Raw genomic sequence first — 25,475 nt, forward strand, 5'->3', positions numbered from 1 at the left:
GCTAGGCAAGCAATCTACCACTAGGCCATGCTCCTGGCCCTCAAATTACTTTTGACTAAACAATTCCATGTTTCCTGATTCAATATGTTTACTACCTTATGCATATATTTTCTCTTTTATCCTAGAACACAGTTGTAATAGCTGGTTTATAATCCCATCTCTTCTTCCCAACAGCTAGAACATTTGAGAATTTTTTTTGCCAGTCTTGGAACATGAACTCAGGGCCTGAGCACTGTTTTGGGGCTTTCTCAAAGCTAGTGCTCTGCCACTTGAGCCACAGCACCACTTCCAGAATGTTTTTTCTCTATATGTGGTACTGAGAAATCGAACCCAGGTCTTCAAGCATGCTATGCAAGCACTCTACCACTAGGCCAAACTCCCAGCCCCATTTGAGAGTGTTTTATCCATTGATTTTTTTTTTTCTTCAGCTTGGGTCTTTCCTATTTCTTTATGTGTCTTATAAGTTTACATTAGGTCCTACACAATTTGAAATACAGATTTTTAAAAATATAGGCTCTATTATATCCTTCTTAGAGTACATGATGCTTTAAGAAGCAGAAAGTAAATCTGACAGAGCTCAAATTCCATAACATTTTTTGTAATTTCACTTGATAGACCCACACTGTCAATGGTAGTGGCTATATATGGATATTTACCAAAACACTTTAATGACAAAGGAATTGGAAATTTTATAAATGTACAAATCAATTTCATAGTGGCACTATGGCTTAAGTGATAAAGTGATAGCCTTGAGCGGAAGAGCTCAGGGACAGTGCCCAGGTCTAGGTGGCGTTCAAGCCCCACGACTGACCAAAAAAAATCAATTTCCTTTGATACCATTTACTTCTTTGAAACTTAGGCAGCCTGCTTGAAGTCTACCACATGACTATGTAAGTCAGAGGTCTTCTAGAGACTGAAGAATTGTTAGTACACAAAATTTAGGGATTGCCATCTCTAAATCTCTCTTTTCTGGTGTTTCCTCTGCACTTTCTAGATGTGATCTATCTTCATTCAAAGAGCCATTGAAGTTAGCATAATAACTTGCTTCCATTCCTTCTTCAAAGCATCAATTCATTCTCATCTTCTTCCTGTTTTTTTCCTCTCCAGGCCTCTAGCTTTGAAAAATTTACAACTTTTATAATATTTTTTCATATTTATAAAGTCTGTGCATATAAAGTTTGGTCAGAGGTCATACTACTATTGGTGGAAATAGGACTTAGCCAGACTCCATTTTGGTAAATAAAATAAAATAAGGAAATAAATATTACAATGAAATATTGTTTTTGATCTATCATACTGGAAATATAAAGCTGTATTCAGTAGAGGGCTAGCTGTACTCAAAAGCATAGGTACCTTTATAGGCTGGTGATAAACGTTATTATTACTCACCCATAGATAGTTTGGGGAAATAAAAGTTAAGATAATCTTTAGTAAAACTTGAAATGCCCATACTATTTAAGTGAGTAAACCAAAATCTAAGCACACATTCTAGACAGATCCTTCTTCAGTGCCAATGGTAATGACTGTAATGGATATTGATTAACATTTCCATAGAAGAGGAATTGAAAATGTCATAAATCTACCAATGGAAAAGTAGTTGAATTAGTTCGGTTGAATACATTCAGCAAATTGTCATAAAGAGAAGAAACACATGAAAAGTATTGAACTGGGTCATCAATGCTCTCAGAACCTTACATGTCATAAAATACAAAATGTCCCAGCTATGCAACTTGAACTCTATTTTATACTTGAGACAAATGTTCAGCGACTTACACAAGATTACCAGATAGTAAGTGGCAGAAATGGTATTTAAATCCAAGGGGATCTGATAGCCAGACACCGTCTGATTCCAAGCACTGTCAATGTCCAACATGAAATGGATTAACTCCTTGTAGGTCAATATATCCAAAGTTTTCAGTTCTCTTGGTCTTCATTTTTGTCTATAAAATTCATTTTGAAGTTATTTTTTTCTCAAGTCAGGTTTAGAAAGAGCATACAGGCTGGGCTCAGTGGCTCAGGCCTATAATCCTAGCTACTTAGGAGCCCAAGATCTGAGGATCGTGGTTCAAAGCCAGCCTCAAGAACATGAGACTCTTATCTCCAATTAATCACTAGAAAATGGGAAGTGCTGCTGTAGCTCAAGTTGGTAGGGCTGTAGCTTTGAGCTGAAAAGCTCAAGGACAATTCTCAGGCCCAGAGTTCAAGCCCCACGACTGACAAAAAAATAAAGAGCATACGTATATGTGAATTGGTACATTTGAATATATAAATTCATATTCTAAATGACTGTATACAAAAGCATTTCCATGTGAAGAGATAAATTATTCCTTTCCAAAGGCATCAACATTCAGGGCGACCATTCAAAGTAGAGGAAAGCATTCACCTATAATAGTCTGAGATTGCTATTTTTATCAGTGTACATAACTTGTTTCTGGACTTTGCAAAATGATACATTTCTTCAGTGGGCACTAGAGCAAATGATCAATTGGTATACTCCTTCCTAACATCATCAAACACAAATAATGAGATCCCATGCAAAAATTGAAATGTAGTGAAGAATTTATGGGACTATTTGTGCCAGGCTGAGGTCTCCTCCAAAAGCCTGAATTTTGTGCATTTTCAGGCTCCTGAATTATGTGTTGTAGGCACTATGAAAGCACATCCAATATTTTTTAAAGTAGGAGAGATAAAGCCATTTGGGGGGCTCTGCTGTGAATGAGACTGAACTCAATACTCGTTTATGGCTCCTGAGCCTTAAATTTATCAAGTAATTATACGGTAGAAGTAGAAGCTGGAATTGTGCTTTATGTTCTTTTGGCTCAAGTCAATTATAACTTCTTAAAAACTGTTCCCATCAACATTTGCTAATTGTCATATAGATCTCCGTGACAGGAAGGAAGCTCATCTCTCATTTACACTGCATTATTTTATGCCCAAAGATAGAAAATTCTGTCTCTTCTCAATAAATATACTCCTCTACAGGATACAACTGATCCTTATGAATGTCCACAAAAAGAAACACAGCTTTTGTTACAGTATCTCACTTTGTTACCTGATATATCGGATATATTTGTATTTGGTTATTTGAAATTGGATAGGGAAGGGGGGAAACAAGATGAGGGGTGGGGGTGGGGGGGAGGGAAATAGGGACCAAGACATGTGAAAGGGTATCAATGTATGGGAATTAATGCACCATCTATCTGGCAAATATCATGTAACCCTTCTATTAATTACAATAAAAATATATGAAAAAAAGAAACACAGCTTTGCCTAATTCAACTAAGTTGAATGTTCTATTTTCTTTTATCTACTTTCTTAAAAAATTATGTTATCTTTTCTACACATGTAAAAATACATCCAAGATGTTGTCTGGCTGACTACTCAAGGAAGTGTTGTAATTTTGTCCACTAAGTAGTGGAAACTCCAGAAATTAGAGTAGGACAAAGCCATTTTGTACAGATAATGTAATTTCTTCCCGGTTCCTCATTTTGCTTTGGGCCAAAGATACTTACTGATGGATCCACACAGACTGGGAATCAGGAAATATCTGACTTCATTCATCAACACCTACCCAACATATTTTCTCCTTCTGTCAGGTTTACCAGGAACGAGCAGTGCATTTCATGCTAGCCAAGCTTGAAAAAGAGTGAATAACATTTCCACTTTCTCTCTTCTTCGCTATTTTTGCCACCTGTGCTCACTGAGAAGTAAAGCATCACATGATCTGATCGAGGACATGATAAACCCTGCCTCCTGCATGTTGCTTCTCCATGATGCTTCTCCTCCTTTCCAACCCCATTTCACTTCCTCAGCTCCTTCAGTCACCAATGAAATTGTTCCCTGAGTGCCAGCTGCCACCTTAACAAAAACTGAGCTGCAGAGCCTCATGTCCAAACCTATAATATGCCTATAATATTCTTTCAATCCCAGAAGGGTTCTTCCTGTTGCCAGGGATTTCCTGGCTTTGAAATGAAAGATGAAATAGACACCTGCAGAATCCTCTGGCAACTGGTTCCTCTTGCTATTAAACACACTGGAGAAAAATCCAATTTATTTGACCTGGCTAACTGCTTTCCAATTTAAAATTTTACCTATTTGTTTTTTTTCTCTAACAAACATGGATGACTAATGCTGACTGTACATTTGTCTGGAAGTGTAAGGTAGAAATGGGTACAGGAATGAATGACTCGTGGGCTTGACCTTCAAGGAAAATGGCTCGTGGTTGAAGTTTTCAGACCTAATAGCCATTTACTTTGCACTAAGAACTTCAAAGATTAAAATCCAGTTACAACTGATTCTCTAGTTGAGCTGCCAGTTTACAACGGACTTAACAGATGCCTTCTCTTTCTGTTGTCATTGACATTTTTTTCCTCTAGGTTGAAAAGCAGACAGAAAATGCACCAGGTGGTAGCAAAACTGAATAGATGACATACATTGCATTATATTGTAATATTATGCCACTGTACTGATGGAAACAATCCATCTATCAAATAGGTTGATGTTTGAGTACACTTTTAATTAACTAAAAGTGCTAAGTGTTTTCCAAAGGCCCATCTGCCTGTTAACCACCCTGTACTCATGAATGCTTTATTTGGGCAGTTTTCTTGCTTCTATAATAAAATGCTTGAAGCAGAATATTCTGTTCCTACTGTGCTCCATAGAGAAAGAGAGGAAAAAGAATACTACTGTGATAAAATAGGCATGGCATACAGTTTTACTCACTTGTTCATTCAGCAAATTTTAATTGTTGTTGGTGGTGTTGTGTGTGTGTGTGTGTCTGTGTGTGTTTAAACAGTACTGTGACTTGAACTCAGGACCTTAAGCTTACCTGACTGGCACTCTTATCATTTGAGCCATGCTACCAAAATAAGAAGACTGGCTTTAACCTGCACAATTGTAGCCACTTGATAGGGTCTTGGTTTAACTGGCAGCATCACGAATCCACGGTAGAGGCAGCGAAGTCCCACCTTCTAGTGATGAGTGCGCTGGAATTCCTAGAGACCAAGCGGAGCTTGGACAATAGGTTGTTGGACCTTCCAGTCATGGGTCATCAACTCTCAAGCTCCCTGTGACTCTTGTGACCCTGTTTAGGAGCAGACCAGCTCAAGGGCCATTACCCAATGCCTCCTGTCCAGTGTTTCCTGTCTCCCGGCTCTCCTCACCTCATCGTGGTGTTCCCCTTCAGCTCTCCATTGCTCTAGTTTGTTGATATTGTTTTTCTGTTCTTTTCCTGCTCCCATGGCTCAGTTTTCTGACACTGTGAAGTGTACTGGAGGGGCTGTGGGTCTTTGTGACAAGAGTCCACCTGTATTCACCAGCTTTTAATAAAGACTTCCAATTTGACCTCTCAAAATGTGGCTTCTGCATTTCTCACAACTGAGTTCCTATACATTATCAGTCCTTTAGGCTTCCATTTTTTTTTTTTAGATAAAGTCGTGTGTTTTTGCTCAAGCTACACTTTATTGGGGATGCCCTTACCTCAGCCTCCCAAAGGCATGTGCCAATATACCTAGCTTCTTTTTTTTTCTTTTCTTTTCTTCCTTTCCCCTTTCTGTAATATACAGAGATATATACATACATACATATGCATATATAGGTGTGTATATATACACATCTGTATAGGGTAAATATATATGTGTTTAGAATATATAAATATGTAATATATGTATACATGTATGTGTATGTACACAAACACACATATATCTGTGTGTATATATGTGTGTGTGTGTGTATGTGTGTGTGTGTGTCTAACCATGGTGTCACTATCTACACCTTCCAAGTATCTGAGATTTTAAGCATGTACTACATCAGGCCCTTCATTCAGGGAACATTTAATGTGGGGCTACTATACCACCATTAATGATGGGAACTGATTTATGACAGAGGAAAAGACTTCCTTAACGAAGCAGTCATTTGTCAGCGGATAGAAGTTAGACGATGGTAAAAATCGGTGTGAGTTCCCCATTTTAGTTCACAGCTTCTTATAGGCTACATGAAGGGCTATGAAGGAAGCAGTTGGGGTGATCCCATGTCGTGATGTGGGAGGAAGAGAACAACTGGTGAGGGTGATTTGAGGAAGTCGTGCTGAACTATCACTCAGCTGAGCCACAAGTTTAAGAAGGAACCAAAGGCAAAGACTGTTCTCAATGGAAGTATAAAGCAATGAGGACAGGCCAGAGCTGGCTCTGTGTGGTGCCTAGACCAGAGTCAACTGGAAAGGGGAGAGGAGGAGGGTATGAAGAAATCTTAAAGTTAAGCAGGAGCCCAACTGCACAGCCTCAAAATAGGACAGGGGCATGACTTTCCCAGATTGTTAAGTGGAAGGAAAGCTGAAGTCAAGCAAGCAGAAAGAGATGACAGGCAGATATATAAACATGCAAACCCAAGGGAAAATGAGGTCACCCCCACATAGATCCCACTCTAAGACTACAACTTTGTGGCCTGGCTGCAAAGTGATCTATATGCATGCTCTGAGACATGACACGTGCTTTGTCTCTCCATGTACTTGGATGCTGGGATAATTATATGCCAGAGTAGTGTTCCAAAAATTATATTAAGTAAGCCAGACACAACAAAACATAGGCTCCATGGTTTCCCTCATCTAATAATTAGTACACATCTAGGATTCTCCTAGCAGAGGATCCCAATAGCTCAAGAGCTACGTCCATATGTCATACAGGATGAGACTAAGCAAAAAATGAAGTCCAGGATATGGAAGCAAGAGGTTTAACTTTGTGATTGTTGTTCTTAATGTGCTATATGAAGTCATTTCTTTTCTCTTTTTTTCTCTCCTTATGGTTTATCTCATGTTGTTACTGTATCTAATTTTGGTACCTGCTGATATTGTGCATGTGTTTATTTGTTTATTTCAAATAGAGAAGGGAAGGAGAAAATCAAGATGATTGGGAGGGGGTGGGGGACAGGAAAATGGGAGAAAAACATGCAAAGGGGTATCAATGTTCAAGAAGTAATGTACCCACTACCTGATGAATATAACTCTAACCCCTCTATATATCACCTTCACAATAAAATACAATAAAAAATTTCAGACATGCATTCAGTAGGACATGATAAATATGATAACATATTTTATTCATCAGTAAAGTTCTGTGAGTTGTCAAAAATAATAATATATTCTTTTGGGGGCATAATATATAGCAGCATACATATGGTAAGCAAGATACAGGAAGAAATGGACAAAGCAAAACATTTTATTTAACTGGTGAGATAAGGAAATGCTTTCTTTCTCTCACTAATATTACAACCATTTTATATGGAAAAATCCATTTGGAACTTTCAGGGGTACAAATACATACTTTTATTCAAGAAAGGAAGAAATGCTTTCAACCTTAAAAAGATAATAACTCTGATTTTTATTCAAAGGACTGCATTTGGTCTGGATATTATAAAGCCCCATGAGATAGAATGCCAAATATTTGAATTAATAGGTATCACTTTACAGACATCTAAGGGGCTTGAAAAAGAGGGCAGGATTAAACATACATCCAGCTATGCCACCACTAATTGAGTTTCTTAAAATATTCAATAAGTGTGAGATACTCTCAATAAAGATGTTCTAGATAGATCATCCTTGAAAGTAGAATACACAGGAGCGCTGCAGTATGAATCTTGAGCTCAGCTTGCTTTCCAGCTGAGATACCACCCTTAGGAAATCAGCAATTACATCTTTAATGTATTTTTATTTTCAGTCTGACCTAATGATGAGACAAGGGGAACAGACAAGTGTCACCTGGCCTGTGAATATGAGTGACTCTAAATAACGTGCCTGTCCTTCTGTCACACTGTACTGCCCTAGATGCCCGTCCACTTGCATGTTGTGGGGAGGCACTTTGAATATGTTAGCACTTTATGTGTTATTCAAGAGTAAGAGTTCATAATATGCTTGTATCTTTGGGCAGTGGTTTCTTAGATACCACCTCAAAGGCACAAGGAATAAAAGACAGCAGACGAATCAAAAGGAGAAATGTTTGGATACCATTATGAAAGTAAACCTTTTGTGACCATTACCATCCTGAACACACTCGATGTCATCTCATCACAGAGGCTTGGCAAGGCCAGGCCTGGTTTATAGTTGGATGGGAGGTTGTCTAGAAACTCTGGGTGCTAGAGTGTGATAGGCTCTAGACATCTCTCAATACCTTACTGCCTCTTGCCTGGAGTGGTAGTACACGCCTGTCAATCCCAACTACTCAAGAAGAAAAGAGAATTTCAGTAGAAGGCTGTATTCTATCTGAAAATAAATTAACTACAAAAGGATTCGGGAGATGGCTTAAGTAGTAGAGGACTTCACTAATGAGCCTTGAGGCTCTGTGTTCAATCCACAGTATGGAAGAGAGAGAAAAGGAGAGATAACAGAGAAACAGAGAGTAAGAAAGAAGGAGAAGCTGAAAGAAGGAACATAAAAGTAAATGAAAGAAAAGGAAAGTAGAGACAAAGGACAAAGGGCCAACCAGTGGAGATCCTGTGTTGAAAATGAACTTTTCAATGTGAGGAGTTGCAATGTGGAAGTCAGCCCTGCTGTGAGATGCCACGTCACAATGCCTGCATTCCCATCGCCAAGAAGATGGCCCATGACCAGTGTTCTCAAGGATTTACTGCTGAAGGAATACAGTATGGGAAACCTGCTCCAAAACTGTCTGTCAGAGCCGTTACTCACTACTGCTGTCTACTCTAGCAGAATAAAAACACACCCACATCAAAACCCGTTTACCTATATTCTTAGCAATATGTTTAGAGTGGTCAGAAGTAGAAATAACTCCAGTGCCCCCTTAACGACTGAAAGAATATAAATAGAATACAGTATATCTGAAAAACATCTGCCAAATGTTATTAGGCAATTCAAAAGGAATGAAATATCTGCACATGCTACAACAGAGATAATTCTTCAAGGGCATCATGTTAAGCAAAGGATTCCAGTTACAAAAGACTAGATACTTCGTGATTGCATTCATGTGAAATGTTCAGAATAGGGAAGTCCACACAGGTCGAGAAGGGTACTTTCTGCCTAGTGAGAAGTGGGGAAACTGAAGGGAAATAGAAAATGACCATCAATTGGTACAGGACTGCTTGTTGGAATGACTGTGTTGTGTTGACTCTTACACAACTCTATAAATATACCTAAAGTTACAAATAGTATGCTTCATAAAGATGGGCAATGAGATTTATTGACTACAAATTCTACCTCAATAAAACTGTTAAATCACAAAAAGTGAAAATCTTAACAGTGGGGCCAGGAGTTTGGCCTAGTGGTAGAGTGCTTGCCTGGCATGCATGAAGACCCAGATTCAATTTCTTGGTACCACATACATAGAAAAGGCTGGAAGCTGTGCTGTGGCTCAAGTGGTAGAGCTCTAGCCTTGAAAAAGCCCAAGGACAGTGCTCAGGCCCAGAACAGAACAGAACAGAAACAAAGTTCAAACTCATAATAGCCACAGGTGGTGCTGTGAAATACAGTACTTTAATGTGGAAACCGAATCAAATTATTAGTCTTGACAGAAATATGGTGGAAGGGCCCTCTACTGGAGGTAAGTTAAGGTTTTAAAAGCATATTAGGGAACTCTTTATCCTAGTTTATTCCCAAGCAAGGAAATTCATGTGGTCTTAGAAATACCTTTTGTCTCAATAGTGAAAAATAATCACTAGTGCATCACTGGCATTTAAATAGTGCCTGTCATGTATAGAGGTGTGAAATCACACTCAAGCACAGCTGAGCATCCAGTGTAGATGCTCACTTTGGCCATTTGCAGTTGACCTAGAACTTTTCCAGTGACAGTACTGGGGTAAGTGGCTGAAAAAAAGGGAAAAAAGAAGAAAGAAGAATTGGGGAGCAGAATGAGAAAAAGGAAGGGAAGGAGGGAAAAAGAGTGAAAGAAAGAAGAAAAGAAGATGGAGGGAGAGAAGACAAGAGAAGAGAGGAAGGAGAAATTACAAGGCACAATTCTTTCTGAACTATTGCATGTTTAGTCTTGGAAACCCTATTTCAAGAGAGATGCCAAGGAACAGGCACATTATCCACACTGTCTTCCTGACTTGTGATGAGGAAAAGCTGTTGGAGCTGTGGAGGCCTTTGGCATGCCCGCGACCTGTCAAAAGAGGAAATCAAATTCAACATTACCCTCATGCAAAGATAGCAGAGGTACCAACCATATCTCCTATTCTATTGGCACTTTATTAAATCCATGCAGAAGAAAAGTGGCCCTTGAGGAATAACAATGGATTGTTGTGAGTTGTATCACGTGGCATCTTGAAGGCAAATGATACTCTAGACAAACTTGCTATGCTAGAAACTCCCATTCTTGTCTCTACTACCAAGTATGCAGCTACTGAGCCTGTGAGTATTTTGCTTGCTCAGCAATTAATATATTAGTGAAAGAGAAATTTCCCTTTGATTCAAGGACATATCAAAACATAGCAAATACACAGCCTTCTGTTACAATCTGGACCAGAAATCCTTTTGTCCTCTTGCATTCCACAGACAGGATAATGTTCATCATGCTGCTGATTGAATATCAGTTAAATATGGTAGACAGGAAACAGAAAGACTCAGAACAAAAGGCCATGGAATGCAACAGTGACACTCACTTGACACTATGTTATACTAGACACTATGTAATGAACGTTACAACTTGGAGGAGGGGAGTTTGGGGGGAAAGTGGGAGAAAATGAGAGAAGGGGTAACATTGTTCAAAAAGAAATGCACTCCTTACTTATGTAACTGTAACCCCTCTATAAATCACCTTTACAATAAAACTATTAAAAAATAAAGATCCTGGACAACACATGTATAGGAAATAAATCTACCAAAATTTCAACAATCTTACGCTTCATGACATTTTCTGAAACCTGAGACTTTGGAAGCAAGTTGATATCTATCTTCCAAAATGAAGGGCTAATTTTACTTCTGGTATCCTGCACCACTAAGAAAGAGGTACAATAGTTGGAAAACCTGTGTGAGTTCTAGAGGCAACACATCCATACTTATCTTGAGTCTAAACTTGATCATTTACCTATTACCCTGCTCAGCTTCCCATCTTGAGCACTTGAGTGGGGCTCAGAGTAATGTAGGTGTCAGATGATTGCTCAGTCATTGGGCACTTGAGCCACTGCATGTGACACACTCACAGTGCATATGGTGGGTGGGGTTGCTGGACTCTGCTCTGTAACAAATTGGGTGAGTGCCTTCCAAATCTTCCACTCTCGTTTCTGTAAACATTGCAAGAGGAATTAACAACAACAACAGCAAAAGGCACGCCTTCAGTTTATCCTGTTCAAGCACAATACTCTTGCAGCATGTTACAAGAGATATCAGGAAATTAAAAAGGAAGGTTCTAAAATGTGCTTATATATTTTTATCTCTACAATACTTATATGGCCCTAAAACACAAAATTAAACATTTCCAGTTCTGCCACCTGCTTGTCATAACAATAATACTTGCACCTCTTCTTAAAGGAGCCCCATTGATTGGACCCTGATTGTGGAGAACATGATAATTAGAAATATAACCTCAGATGACTGGACTATAAACTCTGATATGCCTTGGTCATAGAGCCCTGGATAAATTTCTGAAACTATCTGAAACAGTTAGTTTCCCTTACTTACTTAAAGAGTAGGTAATACTGCATTCACTAATATGAAAAGTAAAATGGCAAAGCACATAAAAATTTCCTATGTATACTAGTCCCTCAACAAGTAGATTTATGAGTCTTGGAAACAAATAAAGAAGAGCCAAGATCATCAGGTGCTGTAGAAGAAAAGTTCTTTTTGTTGGATAACCACACCTCCTGGGAACAGTCTAATAATGATCAGGGTATGCAAAGCAGTGTGTGAGCATCATTCATTCTTTGAACAAGAAAGCCAGCAGCCATAAATGGTGCTCCAAAAATCCCCAGATGATGCACAGAGTAAAAACAAAGGGTCCAACCCTTCTTAGCTTAAGCATAGCATCGCAGCTAACAATGGTGAAAAGTAAAAATAAATGGTGAGAAAACAAAAGGAATAGGTCAGTAAGCTGGCAGCAATTGGGAATTTTAATATTCTAACACTAAAGTTTTAAATAGCTAGAAAAAGACATGTTCTCAGCATTAACACTGCACTTTGGGAAGCAAATGTATGTGTGTATGTATTTATATGTGTATATATATGTATACATAAACATATATGTATGTATCACTGCCACGTTTGATATTACAGAAGTTGTGGAAAAGGCTTCTAAATATATTTTTAGCAAATTAATTTTTAAGCCTGAAAAATGAAAGATGACTAGTCCATTAAAATCTATTGTTAGAAAAAAAACAGCTGCTGACAACTTGATAAATTATTCATCCAAGAGTTTCAATAATCTAAAACAACTTCTCCCACATGTTGACAGGGAGAAGAACCATCTACCAACAATGTTGAAACAGAATAATGTCAGGATACTTCTAAGATGATTAGCAAACCTGCTTGTCTTCCCCAACCCTGTTTGTTCTTAATTTTCAACTAAAGTCACTGGGCAGTCTGACAAAGATTGGATACAACTTTTAAAAATAAGATTCATAAGACACAAAAAATGCTGTTTTAATAGAATTTGACATAGAGATAAAGTAGTCTCTCCTAATAGAAACAGAAAATCTGGAGGAAAAATACAATTATAACATTGCTTATATTAAGGTTTTGGAAAAAAATATAAAATAAAAAAGCAAGGCTTGATAGAGTTGTACAAGCCCAGATCCCTCCGGGGAAGGACTTTCTGTAATATCCTGCAAAGATGCTGACACCAGAGAGCCACTGGGCCCATCCTGCCTCTGTTCATGTGTGGGGTTACATCCAGTGACCAATGGAGAGTTTTGTTAAGCTCTGGCTATTTCTATTCAGCATAGGACAGCTGTGATGACAGCTCTAGCTTCAGAGCTCTCTGCAAGGTTGGTTAAGTGGTTATTGTAGGGTATATGATACAACTCAACAATTCCTAGCCCTCATTCTTCAGCTATCTCCAAATGCATGCTAACAAACACTCAATATGATAACTCTGTCTCATACCTTGCTTCACAAGCAAATAATATGCAAAAGAGGAGCAACTAACAAAAAATTAAAATCAACATCATTCTGCAATATCTCAACAATAACTGCAAGGGTAACAATTGTACACTGAGTTCAACTGTGATAGTTCTTAAGGGGGAAAAATGGAGTCCTTACTCTCAAAAGCTCTATAGTCTAATGTAAAGAATTATAAATTACAATGGGAGCTGCTGCTTCCATCAAATAGGAAAAATGCTATCAAGAAGGTATGCGAAGAATTCTAATAAATAGTGGATTGCCTTTCCTAGGAAATTTAGCAAGGAGACCCTAGAAAAAAGTTGATTCTTGTTAGATAAGGTATTTTCCACTGGGCACCAGTGGCTCATGCCTATGATCCTACCAGCTCAGGAGGCTGAGGTCTGAGGATGGCATCACAACGTCGCCTGGGCTGGAAAATAGGTGAGACTCTTATTTCTAAATAAATACCAGAAAACCTGAAGTCGCTCAAAATGGTTGAGTGCTAGCCTTGAATGCAAAAGCTCAGGAATAGCATTCAGGTCTTTAGTTTAAGCCCCACGACTGACAAAAGAAAAGGAAATTTAAAAAGATATTTTCCTTTAAATTCAGGAAATGGTGACATGGCTGCAGGGCATTTGTGTAAGGAGAAAGAGTATCGTCTATCAATCAAGTTGAACAATGCACTGTAGATGTTATGATGGGTAGCATAAAGAAATTACTTTCATTACCAATGAAAGAACAATCATTTTAATATCAGCAGGAACTCTAGTAAGTTCTGAGTCAGCAAACTCCAACCAGTGGCAAGAAAAAGTGCTGTACACAAAGGAAAACAGGTCAACCTCTACCAAAGCAAGCACGGATTTGGGTTCCTGGGAATCTTTCTATGGAAGTGTATGAAAATGCAGTAGTTTCACTTCTTTGTGTTTTCATTGGACACCACATTCCTTGGTTGGGAAATCAGAAGGCAAGTTAGCAAATTTTTGAAATTTATTTGAGGATACCTAGCAAGCAAATATTACCTAACAAATCAATTTACACAAAGCAACTGAAAGTATAGTGAAAATAACTGTATCTACATTCTACACATTTGTCTCAAGATCTGACAGGACAACAATGGTACAGTCCAAACCACAAGGTAGATAGATCCCTTACTAACTCAGAGGAACAAGGATAGAATCCCTCTCCTCGGCCTTAAACAATTGTAAGGAAAAACAGGATGGTGGGATTTCTAGGCTCTTCATTCATTAACGTGTGACAAAAAGGTCAAGAACTCTTGAAAGGACCAGTGTCAGTACAGCGGACAGACCCATCATCCAGAGATCGCTCATCTTCAAGAAAACAGAACATCAGCATTCAAGTGTAAAGATCAGTGTGACAGAGCTCAGTTCAAAAAGACTGATCATGAAGAGATAAAATCATTTTTATCTGAAATTGCAACATTCTGGAAGGGAAACCAGACAAATGAGGCACAATCAAAGACACCAGCCTGTTCTGCTGAAGACAGAAAACACAGTGTTAAACCACTGAGCCACCATAGCCAGAGGATGGATCATACACCAGGATCCTAATCAATGGTGTGGAACTCAGAAGTGGACTCTCAAGCAGCAGGAATGTGACTAATATCAGAAGGAAGCTCATGAGCTAAACGAAGACCTTGCAGAGTAAATACAGGTTTTGATCACACTCATAACAGAAGCAATAGATAACTCTAAAGGAAGTGCAAGCTGGGTGACTCATGTCTGTATTCCTCGCTACTCAAGAAGCAGAGATCGGAAGATCATGGTTCAAAGCTAGCCTGGAAAACTAAAAGTGAGTGTGCATCAAAGTGATAGAGGACTAGCCTTGAGTGAAAAAGCTCAGAAATAGCACCCAGGCCCAGAGTTCAAGCCCATGACTGACAAAAGAAAGAGAAAAAGTAAAAGACAAAAAGGGAAGAAACTGCACAATACTTAAGTAATAGCATTCTATTCAGTAACAAGGAGCAATAAACTGCTAAATGGATGAACTTCAAAAACACTAGAAGTAAAAGAATCCTAGCATAAAGGATCACAACAATGTATGATCCTTCATAGAAAATGTCTAGTACCAGCAAATTTAAAGAAATAGAAGGTAGGTTCCCGATCGCCCAAGTCTGGGATTGAGGATTAAGATTGACTACAAATGGGATGAAGACTCTTTAGGAGATAGCAGAAATGGTTTCGATTTCTAAAGACAGTAGCACAACTCAGTAAATGCATCAAAATTCAATGAGTTTTAGACATCAAGTAGGTAAATTTAGTCGAGAGTAATTATACTCAATACTGCTGTAAAAAAAGTTATTTGATACATTTTAAAATATGATGTTGCATAGATAAGTTATAAATGACCTCTCTGTTCCTTTATCCTAGCCCTTAAATTCAGCAGATTTTCTTTCTTTTGAAGAATCCGACATGCTTATAGTCTAGGATGTCTGATAAGAAAAATGGCAAGAATTACCATCTGAATGTGAATGACTTCCTTGCCACAGAAACTAGCACGAAATTCGCAGCCCTAACATTCTCTTGGATATAGAAAGCAGCCATGTTGTCCTCATGGGTCAGCTCTTGAATGGATTATTATTGGTTCATCAATCTCAGCTACCATTTCCTGCAGGTTTAGACTTGCAGGAACAAAGCATCTGTCCTCCTCATGAGAAGGTCTTCCGAGAGTGAATTAAACCTGAAGTCTTCATGAATTCCCCTGCTTGTCATTATTCAGAAGGGTTGTGTGGCCATCATTTCAAATCCAACAGTAGCTCAGAGAAGAACATTCACTAACCAGCCATTGAGATAAGAGAAGGGGCCTGAGGAGACATTTTTAAAACATCAGAAAACAAGGTTTTATTTTACCCCATTTTTTTATGGTGAACTACTATGAAAAATTTTCTATCACAGGAATAACTACAGCCTCAGAATTTGGGGACTGACACTCTCAGGACATTAGAAGCTACACTAGAAGATCTTGTCTCCAAGAGAAAACAGCAATTGGCTTCATTGAATAGAAGACTCGGTTCATCATTTAGTACTGAACTCTTAACAAGACATTGGTTCCAGCTTCAAGTTCTCCACTGAAGGATTTAATTTGAAGCCTAGCTTTTCCTCTGAGAATGCATATAGGATAAATCAATATAAAGTGCATTCCTACAGGAAAATGAAATTATAAAATACTTGTGTTCCTGTTGAGAAACCATTCAGAAATATTCCATGTTCCAGGAAAATACATATTTTTTATTATGTGTAGATTTTACAGCCAGCACGTCCTGAGGCCTTGTTGGAATTTTGTAAGGGAATTTGATACTTCTCTTGCAAAAAAAACTTAGCTTCAACTTTATGATGAACCAACTGAGATGCTCCCCATTAGAATCTAACCCCTGTCCTCCATCCTCTCCCTTGCATCCATTCCTCTTAGCCGCCCTCACTCCCAGTTGAAGATGTAGGAAATGTAAACAATCTCTGAAGTCATCAGGAAAGAATGTCAGCACATCACACTGACACATCTGCAGGAGTTTCCACATCTGCTCTCATGAGCTCATCCCCTTTAGTTATTAGTGACACACTACCCATGCTCCCCCTAACCATACCTTCCCTGTGTCCCCAGATCCCATTTCCTCCTGTCAGCCATCTGCCAGGATCCCTCCTCTCCCTGTTCTACCGTGGCTTTCTCCACTGAATTATTCCCACGAGTACACAAACCTACCACTATGTCTTCCATCATTACAGCAGGACACCTTTCATGTTGGCGTCTCCTGGTGATTATTCCAAGTCTCTGCTACCTACTACATCAACACTCCAAGAAGTTGAGAATAATAAAGTTTCCACTTTTTCTAGTTTAATTGCCTCTTAAGCTAACACACACACACACACACACACACACACACACACACACACACACCAAACAAGCCGTATTTAGCAATACTAAGTAATTGTTCATTATAACCCTAATGAGTATTTAGTTAATGGTAAGTACTTACTTGACCATTCAGATTTACACAATTGATATTCCGATTCTCTTTGAAATACTTTATTTTCTGAGATGTCCAGAAATCTTCATATTTTTCTCAAATCTCAACAATTGTTCTGCATATCCTTTTTTATATCCATCTAATATTCTTCCTATCCTGGCTGGCAGTCTACAGGAGTCTCAAGCTAGAGGGCATTCATGCTTTGGTGAGTCTGCTGGTTATTTGGTTTTAGGGGAAGGGCAGGTTATCACTTGTAAGAAAGTCCCTTACCCTCTGATTTGTGAGCTGAGATCAAAGCTTTACAAATCACATTTCCCTTTCACCAGGAACTCTCCCTTGGTGCAGCCAATAGAGAGTACAGGAAGAAAATGGAAATACCAGCAAGGGGAAAGAAAACTTGGCCCACAGGAATTGGTCACATTAAAAGAGGCAGGATGACAGTTCTTCCAACTTTCCATGGGAATGTCGTAGGATCCACCTCACTCCACATTACTGGAAACTTCTAGAAGCCCAAGAAAAATAGTGCTGTCTTCTCAGAGGTGTGAATCCTAGCCCCAGAAACCTCAGTAACTATGTCTTCAAATATTAGAAAAAAATTCCCAAGTCTCTATTTCATTTCCCCAGATGAAGTGTCACATCTACTTCCAGATGTTATTTCCTCTGTGACATCACTGTATTTGCTTGTTTTCTTATGGCCCCATTAGTTTAACAACACTTAGAAATGTCTCATCACACTTAAAGTTCACCGAGCCAGTCTTCAGTTTCTACTTGAACCAATACAGAGATCAAGTCTCTTCAAGTGCTTCATTTTCCATGCTGATGGTTCTGTTTTAAACTCCAAACTTGAATTATATTAAATGGTATTAAATTGAATTCCTGTTTTACAGTTATATACAACTGAATATTAACAATAGGATGTGCTTCTGTCAATATAAAAGTAGTAGGCTAAAATTAGTCTAATATTTCCCAAACCAAACTCTCCATCAATATTTTTTACTTTTCCTTCTCAGTTAGATGGCATTGTGACAGTTTTCTATTTCTTCAGCAAAATAACCTGGAATTGTTACGTCCTCTTCTCTGCATTGCAACCACATTAAAATGGGAAATAAGTAGCTTTGGCTTTGCTTTCAGACTATGAACACAAATGAACACAGTTCACGTCTCAGTGACACCGATCCTCCTCAGAGTAACTAAAATGGCAATCATTCCATACCTGACACTGCCTATTTTGGTTTTCTCCAAGGAGAAAGTCAAGACACTAATATCTTCAAATCTGCTGTGTATTTATATAGATAATTCTTTATAGCACAGTATAGATAACACCAAAACTGTCTAAGAACCCAATGTAACACAATTACATTTGTTCCACATGATGTAGTCACCTGGACACACCAAATCACAAGGGAATCGCGATAACTTGTTTTGTTCTATTTCAACCAACAGGGACAGAACAACAAAGAAAGGCTACCAAAATAACTCCCTCCCCGATTCCTTACATTTAATGTTTAATATTTTTTTTCCTCACTCCATAAGGGCAGGAGACTTCAGAGATCTTGTTGATTGGTTTCATCAATTAACCTAGATGAGCCTTTTGCACAGACGAAAATACTCAAAAATGCATTGCTGCTAGAAGAGGTGATTCACACCTAGAATCTAACTACTCGATGGGTCATTGTCCAAAGTTAGCCTAGGATCCAAGCTCAAGAGATCCTTTCTCAACCAATACATGAGTGACATGGTACAAATCTGTGCTCCTAGCTACTGGAAGCTGACGTCAAGAGGACCAAGCTTTGAAGACATCCAAGAGGGAGAGAAACTCTAAAATTCAATATCAACAAACCAAGTGAGGTATAGTGTCTCGTGCCTGTCATCCAAGCGAAGGTGAAAAGTATAAAACAGGATGGTTACGATCCAGGTGCTGGTTCAGGCAAAAAGTGAGACCATCTCAAATAACCAGTGAACAAAGATCTAGACGTATGCATTAGGGTAGAACACTTGCCTAACAATGTCAAATCCTTGAGTTCAGTTACTAGTCTCTCTCTCTCTCCCTTCTCTCTCTCTCTCTCTCTCTCTCTCTCTCTCTCTCTCTCTCTCTCTCTCTCTCTCTCTCTCTGTCACACACACACACACACACACACACACACACACACACACACACACCAAAACAAAAATATAGCTAATGAGTAAATATTGTATGGAATAGAAAATAACTGAAATAACCAATCTTCAGAAATTTAAAATATTTTTATCTTCCTTTTGGGGGAATACAAGATAGTTCTATGCATGTACCATATGAGAGTAAGATAAAGATCAAAGTGGGTAACAGAAACCACAGTGTGTTTAAACATCCAGAGATCCATAGCCGAGAACAGATCCAACTTTATTTTTTTATTTTATTTTATTTTATTTGCCAGTCCTGGGCTTGGGCTCAGGGCTTGAACACTATCCTTGGACTTTTTCAAGGCTAGTACTCTACCACTTGAGCCTAAGCACCACTTCCGGCTTTTTGCTATGTATGTGGGGTACTGAGGAATTGAACCCTGGTCTTCGTGCATGCTAGGCAAGAACTCTACCACTAGGCCAAACTCCGGGCCCCCAACTTTATTTTAGATCAGCAGAAAACTTCACTGAAAAAAAAAATATAAGTGCCAACCTGGGATTTGTAATTACTTTAAAGAATTCCAGAACTTCTAGGAAATGTCTCATAAGTTTTTAAAATATTGAAATAGTCTATAAAAATATTTTAAACTTCTCTTTCTAAGTAGGTTTTCAAGCAAAGAACAATGTTAAATGATACACTTTGCCTTGTCTGATTCTTAAAACAATCTTAGGAAATTGGTGCTTTTATTTCATTTTCATCTAGGAATCTGAGAAAATGGGACCATTAATTTAACAAGAATCTTTAGTTTTCTCTGAGAATACTTGAAGAGATTTGTTGCTAAGTACTTCACTGCTTTTGTTGTTGCCATTGTAAATTATATCGTTTAATATTTTAGGTTTTGTTTCACATACAGATTGCATTAAGCCAGTTTATTTATGTAATTAATTTGGTAGTATGTTACCTAATGTTTTAGTGTACATAATTGTAATATTCTTTCTCTCTAGCCAATGTTGACTTTTTATTTTTTATTTTTCCCTTTCATTTAAAGTGAAAATAGAACATCTGATAACCTTGATTAGTTCCTAATGCAAAAGAATAGGGTTTAAATTTTCTAGGGTTCTAGCCAGGCACAGTGGCTCCTGCCTCTTCTAGCTACTCCAAAGACTGAGATCTGAGGATCATGGTTCAAAGCCAGTATGGACAGGAAAGTCTGTAGACAATGATCCTGGCGTGTTATTTATTTCATATCACCCGGGATTCAGATTGCTTGGATTTTTATTTAGAAACTTATCTCAGTAGTGAAATTGCTTTATAATTTCTCTTTCTATGATGGCAATATTCAAAGTTAGAGTAGTATTAGAAAATGAGATAGGGACATCTTTCATTTTCTTTACTCATTTTGAAGAATTTTAGCAACTTTGGTTGCATATTTCTCAAACATCTGCTGTAATTTGGTACTTAATCTGAAGCCTGTGCTCTTTGTGGCTTAGATGTGTTATTTATGTGTACATTAGTGGGTGTACATTTTGTAGAAAAGGAAGCTTGCTTGATTCCAATTTCTAACTTGATTATTGAATGCTAGTGCTAGGACTAAGACCAGGGCATAGTGAATGCTAGCAAAACCATTCTATTGATCAACCTCAATTTGAGTTTTGTGGGGAGACGGAAATGCTGAAGTTCTAACTCATGGCCTCAGGATTTGCTAGAAGGATGTTCTGCTGCTGGACCTGCCTCCAGCCCTTTATTATACTGGTTATTTTGAAATGGGATATTACTTCCTGCCACTGTAGCTGAGACCCACTGTAGCTGAGACGGAAGGCATCGACGTCCATTCCCAGCTTCTTTCCACTGCCATGGACTCTCTTGCAGTTTTCTGCCCACACTGGCTGGAACTTCAGTCCTCCTAATCTCAGACTCATGTGTACTACGGATGACAGCCAGTAGCTGACGCAACCAAATGTTGAGTGAGTAAAGACCTCCTGAACTGGTTGCCTCAGCATGATCTTGCAAAGCATCATCTCCCAAATTTCAAAATCCCATTTAGCTAGGATTCTAGGCATGAAGCCACTGGCACCTGGCCCCTAATTTGATTTTTTAAAGTTCACTGACCATTGAATTTATTATGTTCTCCCAAATCACTTAGGAACATATCTATCTCAATGTAAATATAGAAATCTATCTATCTACCTATCTATCTTTCTATCTCCATTTTACCCTTTGTTCTTGATGTTTTCTTTCTTTTTGGAAAGGCATCTTCTTTTACTATTTTTTTCAGTAGTTCTAGAAAGGAGGTACCATCTAGCAAAGCAGTTTATTATTATTATAACTATCAGTTTATTATTTATTATTATTATTTATTATTTATGTGTGACCTCCTTTGACATTCTCACCTCCCTTGAACCCCCTTCTTAATTTGGGGGTATATACAGAGAATTCTTGACTCTGTTATCTCCTCTGCCTCCTTCATTTGTCTTCCCCTCCCCCCCGTAGTCTTCACATCCCTCTTACAGGTACCCATTTCCTGGTGTTGACTTTGTTAGGCTTTGACCTAGTCTTTCTGAAAGATTATATAATATATAAGCTCTATGGAGAGCTTCAGTTAATTCATTTGCAACCCCTTGATTACCAGCTTGTGCATTTACTTATAGATTTATAGGTCCATTCTATCTACCACAAATAAAATGAATTGTGCAACCTTTGTTTTTCTGGGTCTGACTTACTTAGTATAATTTTTTTCCAAGTCTTTCCATTTCTTTGTGAAGGGTACAATATAATTCTAACAGATGAGTAAAATTCCATTGTGCATACATGCCACATTTTTGAACTTTGTAAGAAAACTTTATTTGTATTTTAATGAAATTTGATGTCTAATTAAAAAATACCAATAAATGGTTGATCCTTTCCATTTTCACCTTGTTTTGATTGTTTACTTTTGAGCACTATTATTTTTTCCTTTATTTCAGTTTCATTCTGTTAATTTTTACTTGGATTTGACATTATTTAATTTTTCTCCAATACATTGAAAACATACACACAGACCATCTTGTTTACTCAGAAATTTTCTGTAGGCAGGCACTTCAAGGTATTTTTTTCACTTCATTTTTCTAGGTAATCTGAAATTTAATATGTGAGATCAAACATTTAATAAAGAACTTGAAAAATAAGACTGGCACTAGTGGACCATGTCTGTAATCCTAGCTACTCAGGAAGCTGAGATTTTAGGATTACAATTCAAATCCAGCCCTGGCAGGTAGGCCCATGAAACTCATTACCAAATAACCACTAAAAAGCCAGCATCAGAGCTCTGACTCGAGTGGTAGTATGCTAACTTTGAACAAATGAAAGTTCAGGGATAATACCAAGGAACTATGTTCAAGCCAAAAGACTAGCAAAACAAAACAAAGACAGTACTGCTTGAAGCACAGCAGGAGGTAAGTATCACTGATATCTTGTATTTTTCTTATGAAACAAAATAAGGTTGGCATATAAAGAAGATAACAGCCATTATTTTGGGAACAAAATTTGTACTTTCTTTCAATAAGATCATATTTAGAGCAGGACTAGAAAGAGATCATCTTCTCTGGCCCAAGTATGTGCCTTGTCTTTATGCAAAGCATTTAAAACTGTGTTACAGTGCTCACATATGCAGAATCTGGAATACTTGTAATACAAGTGTTACAGAATTTTCGCTATAAAAATGATTTATCCTTTTGCTATGAAGAAGAGCAGAAAAAGTAAAATAATGACAGTTATATTCAGTATATCTGCTCTATAATTTACAATTTGAAGAATAGACAATGCTTAGCCTAGTTTTTTTTCTTTCCTATTAATAGAAGAGCATTAACTTTGTTAAGTGGCTTTTAAGGTCTAAAACATGTATAAAGTAAATATTCAAACACTCTAAGAAACTGCATTGTTTTGAAACACAATCCATAAGTAATGAATGAACTATTAATTGCTCTTCCTATCCATTTATAAGCATTTGCTAAAGTCATGGAACTTTTAGATGGTTAGTACTTATATCTAAAAGCAAAGAGTTAGACACACTTTTGTGTGTCATCCTTCAGACACTTTATGATTCTGATCTGCAAGTTTGTGACTTTCCTACTTACATGCTGTCTAATTCCTTTAAGAAATTCTTCTTCTCTCATTCCTTGTAACTTAATAATGAATTGTGGAGAAGCTGAAGCAATTGTGGGCCTTATCTTCCTACAGCTTTTCTCACAATCTCTTTGTACAGAGTTCTGAATCGATACCTAATTAGATCTAGGCAAGACAGAGAAGCAGCAAACATCATTTCTGCCTTCCTGTACCAGAATCATTCCAAACAGTAAGAAAAGAAGCTATCATAGTCCTCATTATTTTAAGAATCTGTTCACTAAAAATCAATTTATATTACTAAAGACTTTACACTCATTTGTAATTTAATTACCTCTGTAATGTGTAAATACTCTTAAAACAAGACCTGTGTGTATGCTCGCTAAACTTCAGCATTACTTTTCTAGCAGGCATCTTCAAATTTTCAATAGAACTTCACATAAATGAGCCATGCATGTACCCTTTCAGCAACCAGCCTGCACTTTAACAAAAAAACAATACTGAGAAATGGAACCATGCCTTGTTACGGATGAAGGTACTAATGGTAGAGTGCGGGAGAACACATAGGGCAATAATATATTCAAATATATTCAAAATACGATATGTACATGCACAAAATTTGCACATAAAACCTGGATGAGGCTGGTATGGGAAGAGGGCAGAGAAGAAGGGGAAAGCAGAGGGAACAGTCACAATGAGCATGCACTGCAGGCATAAATGCGCATGCGTAATTGATGCTAACACAAAAGAAAAATGTAATGGATACATAAATATATGTAAGGACTATTATAATAAACAATTACTTGCTTTCATAGAAGGGAATGGACTGTGAAAGGGGGAGTGTTGGGGGAGAGGAGAGGATAGAGTGACATGGGGCAAATCTTACAAATATAAAGCTCTTCCATTAGGAATAATGAAGCCTTTTAAAACCTCCTATAATTGAGAGACAAGAGAAAAGAGGGTTAAGAAACAGTAATACAGAGGTCGCAAGCTATCAAAGTACACTAGACACGTTTATGTGACAGTAATAACTTTTTTAAAAAAAGGTGAGTGAGGGAGAGTGGTGAGTGGATAAGGCAGAAGGAGTGAATCTGATGGAATCATGGTATACAGCCAGTTGGAAAAGTAAGGAGCAAGGACTGACAAAAAGCAAGGAGGTAAATAAGCTCAAAATACATTGTATGCACATATGTAAATATTCCAATGAAATCTCCTTGTACAATTAATTTATGCTGATGTAAAGTAAAATTAAAAATAAATAGAATAATGCAAGTAAAATGCTATAAGAAAACAATTTTAAAATAGGAACCAGTTGCAACTTTGAGGCAGAGAATTCTACAAGCAGGGGAACAATAGTTTGTGACATAAGAAAATAACAGTTCTCACACTTGCGTAGTATGTACACACATGGCTTGGGCCAAGTAGTGGAGAATAAAACAGTCAAGATTGTTAAAAGGGCAGAAGACTTTCTTTAGTCAGTCCTGCACTCCCAAAAGAGCCACTGTACAGCACGGTAGATGGGTGGCCTTCCACACTGGCTATGTCCATATTGAAGTCAAAGGGAACAAGAATATTGTATGGAACCACCCTTTTGTGGATTACAAAAGCAACAAAGAGCAGATGTGTTCATTGATCTGCTTAGCTGATTCATTAGGAAGCCATGTATGGAACAATGGAAGGAGGCGCTTTAGTCCCTTTACATCAGGGGTTGTTCAAATGCTACTTGGTGTTCTAATCATTTGCTCCAGTACTGGGCTTATTTTCATATTTTAAAATGAGGTCACTGTACTCTTTCTTGCCAATACTGAAGCTTGAACTCAAAGGCTCTCACTCTTGCTTAGTTTTTCCACTCAAGGCCTAGAGCACACCTCCAGTTCCAGATTTATGCTGGCTTAGTGGAAATATCTAGAAGATCTTTGACTGCTCAGACTGATCTTGAACCATGAGCCTCAGATTTCTGCCTACTGAGCAAGAGTAAAGCAGGAGACACCAGTACTGGCTCTGCTGTACTACTCATACATTGCTCTTCTTTAAAAATATTTTTCTTATATCCCCTTGTCCTGCATTTCATTTCCCATACTGGATTTATGGCCTCATTACTATGAGAACAAGATCATGGTAACTGTCGAAGGTATGAGAAAAAAAGAAAATTTCAAAGTAACTTATTCATCTACCCAAAGTGAAAGCTGCAATTTTCTCAAAAATCTGTATTCCAACATGTGGGTTGGGTAGATCAACGTGACAGTTTTTAGGATCACAAT

The sequence above is a fragment of the Megascapheus bottae genome, chromosome 21 (assembly GCF_031878675.1).
Source record: "Megascapheus bottae isolate mThoBot1 chromosome 21, mThoBot2.hap1, whole genome shotgun sequence".
In the NCBI taxonomy this organism is placed as follows: Eukaryota; Metazoa; Chordata; class Mammalia; order Rodentia; family Geomyidae; genus Megascapheus; species Megascapheus bottae.